This window comes from Fukomys damarensis, unplaced genomic scaffold, assembly GCF_012274545.1.
Source record: "Fukomys damarensis isolate Sample0158 unplaced genomic scaffold, DMR_v1.0_HiC HiC_scaffold_12, whole genome shotgun sequence".
NCBI classification, from domain to species: domain Eukaryota; kingdom Metazoa; phylum Chordata; class Mammalia; order Rodentia; family Bathyergidae; genus Fukomys; species Fukomys damarensis.
In genome coordinates, this window is record NW_022900924.1 from 41,618,810 (window position 1) to 41,625,444 (window position 6,635).

The window sequence follows — 6,635 nt, forward strand, 5'->3', positions numbered from 1 at the left end:
CCCCCCCCCCCCCCCCCCCCCCCCCCGCCTGCCTTTTCTTTTAAAGGGTTGCTGCTCCCTGTTTGTGGCCAGCTCGCAGCATTCGGTAGGTCCGAAGCCGCGCACTGGCCAGGCTGAGTGCGGGAGCGGCGAGCTCTCCCGGGACCCTGTGCTCCCGCAGGATCAGAGCAGGCGGGAGTGGGACACACTCTTGTCTGCACAATTTCTACGCCACGTACTGAACTGGCAGAATAGGAATTAAAAGCGCCCGGCACAACGTAGGCTTGCTTCGGAGCTCTGACTTTTTCTTGTCGCGAGGAATCAAGTGACAGGGAAGAGGGGCGATGCTCCTGTTAGGCTCTAGAGACACATACAGAAATTCTGGTCTTTTCTCTTGCTTCCTGATCCAGGGCAATGAAATTGGCCTTGTGAGACCAGATTTCCCTCTGCAGCACTCTTTCTGGCTTAGGCTTGGCCTGGAAAGTTGTCTTGTAAACTTGCCAAGGCTACTAGGTGTCTTCCTGAAAGGGAGGGGCACTAGCATTCCGGGCAGGGCCGCCCCCACCCGCAGAAAGCAGAAAAATAATTACTGTATTAAAAGGAGCGGTGGATTCTTCCCTAGGGTCCTTATCGCCGGTGGCCAGGCCAGAAGCGGGCTGCGCCCCCACCCCCACCCGGTGACGTCAGGGATGCGGGATTCTCGAGCGCTCCCGAAAGGCCCACGGAAGGCTCCAGGGAAGGCTCTCAGGGCCCGGGCAGTGCGGGCGTCGGCAGCACCACTGCCAGGCCAGCTTTGGAGGCTCCGTGCTCCCCAGAGCACAGCCCAGTACCCCAGCAGCCCGACCCTTCAGTGCTGTGTAGTCACACACAGCGGGCACATGCTTCTGGACTGCCCTTTCCTCGTGTACATGTATGTTACACGATTCCTTGGCTAGACTTTCTGGCGAGATCTCAATGAGTGGGCTTTGTTGTGTCTATGTTAGTTTATTTTCAGACGCTGGAAAAATTACACCAAAAGCCTTTACAGAGTACACCGTAGCATTGCAATGGTCCCATTTGAGTGCAGGGATTTAAGACTTGAACTTTGAAGACTTTTCCGGTTTTGATAGCTCCGTGTTTCAAAGCCAGTCACTCTGGATTACCACTACTATGCCATTTTCATGTTCTCTTTCCTCCCCACTCCTAAAAATCTGTATAGATTTTAGTAACCTCTTTAGAACCAAGTTCTGGTGAAAGAACTTCTTTGAACTGTTACTTAGATTGTAGACTAGAAGACATTTGGTGGCTACAACCTATGTGAGAGAGACAAAATTATTTATTGGTAGAAAGCACCTTGGTATTTCTTGGAAGATGAACTTCCCAAGTTTTCTCTCTAACCCTCAAATCGGTTTAATTCATTGAATGTACTTGCAGTAGGAGGGATCCTGGAAACTAGGCCTTCTGTTCTAAAATTGGCCCAAGGCCTCACAGAGTAACAATGTAGCAAGTACTGGCCAATATTTTGCATGCAATCGGTTAGTATCAATGCACATCCAGGTCAATTTGACTATCGCACTTAACAGCTCGAAGGTGGCCTATTGCGTAAGATTACAGTGCAGTCATCCTGAAATGCTAAGTGGCAAACCTGTCTTCTTCTCCAGGAGGTTCCCCTCCCTTTCTGTTGCTCCTTCCTCCCATCTCCAAGGAAAATGTCTGAAACTCAAGTTTCCCTGTGAGAGTTTGTTTACTCCAACTTGTGTTAAAGCAGGCTGACATTCTCTCCTCAGCTTTCTAAACACTCTCTCCTGGGCTTTGCGAAATGGTGCAAAACATCTTGGAATCCAAGATGGCAAAATAAACCTAAGCATATGGGGGAAGACTTCGATGTGAGGAAATTGATTTCAATGTTTAGCTCACACTTCAGCTGCAGTGCTTTCCTCACTCCTCCTTTTCCTTGTTCACTGGCCGCCCTGGTCCTTGGGTACCTTCCCTCTATTAACAAGCTGGTTCTCCAGCATAAATTATGAATGCATATCAAGTAGGCCCTCCTGATAAGATAAATCAGGGCCTATTCTCTTTTGCAGGTTTATGCTTTTATTCCCATGGAAACTTCTCTCTGCCCCATGAACAGCCTCTTTCTACAAACTTGGTCTCCCCCTGTAAACTAGCGAGCTATGTTCTCAGTAGGAAAAAAATCAGGTAATTTTTTTTCTCTCCAAGAAGCCTTCCAAGTTAAGGATATAAAATATTTCATGGTTAGTTGTATGACCTTCCACATTAGCTGCATATAAAGTATTTTAAGATTTTTTTTTTTTTTGGCTGTCACTGGCTGGCAATACTCATTTTGTGTGTGTGTGTGTGTGTGTGTGTGTGTGTGTGTGTGTGTGTGTGTTGGTTTGAAAAGCAGGAAGAAATGTAATGAATTGAGTGCTGTCAGAGATGTCTTCTGTTTGAACAATCTTCATGGGCTGAATGGCAGGGAACTCTCATCCAGTGCAGGTGCAGTAGAGCTGGGCAAAGGGGGAGGGGGCGCACTCTGTTCAGTCAAAAAGCACCATTCTCCACAATAGACCACACACTGACAGCCAGCGTGACATCAACTCACACTTTCATACTTTTTCCCCTATCCATAGTTCTGAGTTCACAAAGTGGCCATACAGTAGCCTTGGTTAGGTTCCTTTAATGAACATTCTGTGGCTCCTATGGCCAACGTTGAAATCTGCTGAGCGCTGGGAGGAACAAATAGATTTTTAATCGTGAGTCCCAAACCAAAATGGATAGATAGCTCTAGATAGGAAAAGTAAGCCGCCCTCTCCACTCTGTCCCCAAGACGGTGCTCACTCACACCCGCCCCACAGAAGCTGTGCTCGAAAAACTTGAGTTTGAAAAGTTCTCTGAGACTACTTAGGTCCCAGGACCCTGTCTCCCTTGTCCTGAGATCAAACAGGAAAGGAGAGAAGGCATGAATTTCATGTATTTGTTTAAATTTAAAAGGACCTCTAGTATTTTATTATGCTGTGTGAGAGGGCTAATCCTGCAAATGAGCGGACATTAATCTCGTAGAGTGCGGTCCCATCCCCTTTTGAATCCTGGGAGAGCGGTGGGAGGAAGAGAAGAGGGTTACTGAAGACGGCTACTGTTTTTAAAACTCTGGACAAAGATGGGAACACCCTTCGGCTTCCTGGCCCCTACAAGGGCCAGACCTTCGAAGATTTCGTTTTACACTTTTGTAAACCCAGGCCTTGGAGTCTCAAGTCTTAAACGGAATTATTCAAGAAGGTAACGCAACTAGGGAAACTGCTACCTGAAACTCCCGCCCCCGCCCCCGCTTCTCCACTTAGCCTGGGATCTGGGCTGGAGCAGGATGGGGAGCAGAAAGGAAAGGTCCCCGCGGGGGAGAGGATAGCGCCTCAGCACCTCTTGCGGGCCGCGAGCCCGGAGTCCTGGGTCCTAGCTGATTTCTCCCTGCCCCGTGACTTGCTGAAGGCTTTCGCTCAGAGAAAATCGCTCACTGTTCTTTACGCACGTAAAAGCAGCCATATATTTTTTCATATGGCAATAAAAACATCAACTTTCCAGGATCCCACCCCCCCAGCAAAACGTTTTCATCTTTGGTCTAAACGGCCTTCGGTGGGTGGGGGCGGGAGCTGGCAGGCGTCCTGGGACTGCGGTCACAAGACCCCACCACACACCCACCGCTCCGCCTGAGTGTCCAGCAGGGTGGGGCTCCGGGCCAGGGGATTTGATATGCAGGGCGAGTAAAGGCCAAATTCTTTAAAACTTCAAACAACACTGGTGAGAGAGCTGCGAAGCCCTGTGCTTGTGGCTACAGCCAGTCGCCGGGTGGCCTGCGGCCGTATGCCTAAGGCGCCTACTAAAGTCTAGGCCCAGGGCAAGAGGCGTCCCCTGCCCTTCGACCCGCAGCCCGCTGCTGCTTGATAGTTAACGCGTCTTCCGGCCGGTACACACCCACAATTAATCTTTCTTATTAAAGCCTCCTTGCAGTACCCAAGGGGCGACTCAAACCTATTTAGATTTCCTTGGTTGGCTGCACAAATTTAAGTGGGCAAAGAGTTATAAACCTAATAAGAGGGCGCGCTAGTGATTGGAGTACAGCAGGGATGTGGTGGGCCTAGCCGACCCTGGCATCTTCCTCGGGGTGCACGGCGGGCTCTGGGAAAGGCGGCGAACCCCACATCCCCACGCACGACATCCGCGCGCACCCACACCCCTACCTGCTCGCTCCCGGGGACGCCTGCTTCACCCTGCCTCTTCCTGATTTCTTAGAAACCCCTCCCAGAAAGGTGCAATTTTCAGAGTATCCAGAATCAGGGAACTTGCACGGAAGGTTTGCACTGTTTGGGATTAATTGAGAATAATTAACACCGGAGACCGTTAATCACCACTTTGCCGCGCTCTCTCTCCTTTCGGGTCTGCGGTGTCTGCCTCGTTCGCTCCCGCAGCCGATGCGGGTGGGTTCTGCTGGTGAAAGTGAAGACGTCGCGGTAACTGTCACCCAGTTCGGCTGTACTCCTTTTTTTTTTTTAAAGCTCGCATATTGTTTGATTACTAATTCGAGTTAATATGATCTTTATGGCAACATAACAGTGGATAATTGGCCTTTTTTTCTGAACAACAATGTAAATCACAATCGCTTTATTATTTAATAACGTCAAACGCTTCGTTGGATTGGCCCCGACCGCGAAGACCTTTTCTTTCTAGACAATGTTGTGGAGGAAGAACAATGAAGATCTAATTGTGGAGATTTCATAAGTTGGCTCCCGTAAATGAACAGCTTCGATATGGAAGTTCCACAGATGTGGACTCCATTCGCTGTAGCAACTCCCCCCCCCACCCCTATATCCTCAGTCCAAACATTCTATTGGAGGGGTGTGTGTGTGTGTGTATGTGGCGATGGTGGTCCTCAGATCCTAGCAACCACCTAAAGTTTCCAGTAGTCATTAGAGCTTTTCTCCGGTTTCCCCTTCAGCTTTTTCTATTGCCGATGGGGCATTAAAGTCCACACCCAGATTCTCAAATAGCCACAAACACTTCTACAACCCCCTTCGGTCACTTTGGTTGTTGGACAAGGGTAGCAGGGGACTGGGTTATATTTTAGTTTGCATTTGGGGGTCTTATTTTGTTTTGATTTTATTTTTTAAATGAAATCACTTTTGGCAGCAGCTGGGAATATACTTGTTTCAGGTAGAGGGTTTTTGTTTTTTTTGTTGTTGTTGTTTTTTGTTTTGTTTGTTTTTGCAAGGGACTCAAGCCATTATTCTGCAAAGGCTTGATAGAAACCCGGAGGCCCCTCAAATGCAAACAACCAGGTTTGGAAGGAAGGATTCCCAGCCGCTTGAATGAAGGATTAATCACAATTGCCCCAGAATCCTAATTCTAACGGTACCCAGTGCGGCTTTGGCGGGCACTACAGGACCGCTGTCTCTGGGGTCTTCAGACTTGGGGTCCTGGCACATAGGAAAACCCCACCAATTAGAATTTGGGTCAAGGACAGATTCCCAGAGCCTACAGCAGTTTTGTTGTTGTTGTTGTTGTTGTTGTTGTTGCGTGTGCCCGCCTCCCCATTTTATTCAACTTCTGCCCCCGTCTGGAAGCAGAACAATTCGCTCACCACCCAGCCCCCTCCTCCCGGCGCCCGGCTTCTAAGATAAACCGGAGGTGCGAAATGCTTCGCCCGCACACGCGCCCTGGGAACCCCCTTTTCCTTCATTCCCCTCCCCACCGGCTGTGCAGCTGTTCCCGAGCCAGGTCCCGAGCCAGATCTGGATGGAGAGAAACATCGCCCTTCTCTCCTCCTACCCGCATTTTAAAACCCTCTCCTTGACCATGCTACAGCCAGGTTCCCATTTTGGGGCCTCCTCGCCGCTGGCCAGTGCCTTTCCAGTCAGTTCGCTTTCTAAGAACCTAAAAGAGTGAAGGTTGAGAGACTGGGAGCAGGTGATGGGTTTTCAAAGTAGTCTTTTACCACAAGGGCTACATTTGGGAAACTTTCACCAAAAGGAGTTGTGCTCAGTGTTACTCTTCAGCAAGGGTCCGCTGGCCTCCCCGCCCCCGCCGGACAATGCTGGCTTTGAGGCTGGTGGCCTGCAGGCCGCGGGGCCGGGCCGGGCCGCCTCTTCCAAGGGGCCCGCGGCTGGGGGCGCAGGCAGTGGGCAGGGGGCAGGCGGACCACGCAGGAAGCAAAACCATAAAAGTACCATTTCCCCAAACTCTACACAGGGCCGGCGTTGAGGCCCTAGAGGCTGGGCTGCTGCGGGTGGGGTGGGGAGCAGGGCGGTGCGAGAGTTCGCGTGCCCCCTCCCCCCGGCTTTATTTGGGCACAGAATTATACACTCTGGGGTTTCCAGCCCCCTTGCCCTCACTCTTCGGAGCCTGGCCTTTGCTTAATAAGATCTCAAGCCGCTTCGGCGCTCTCACAGACCCGCCAGGTGCCAGCCTTTGTCTTCTCCACCTCCTCCGCCACCCCCATTTCGAGAACTCGGGGTGCGGCGCCGCAGGAAAAGCTCCCTGGCCGGGGGATCTGGAACATTCCTTTAACGTGGGTGTTTTCTCCCCTGGGGGACCCCGGCACCTTCCCCGTCTGGGAGAGACCCTCTGCGGTCACTCGGGGCGACCCTCGCGGTGGGCGCGTCGGTCCGAGGCTTTCAAGCGAACCC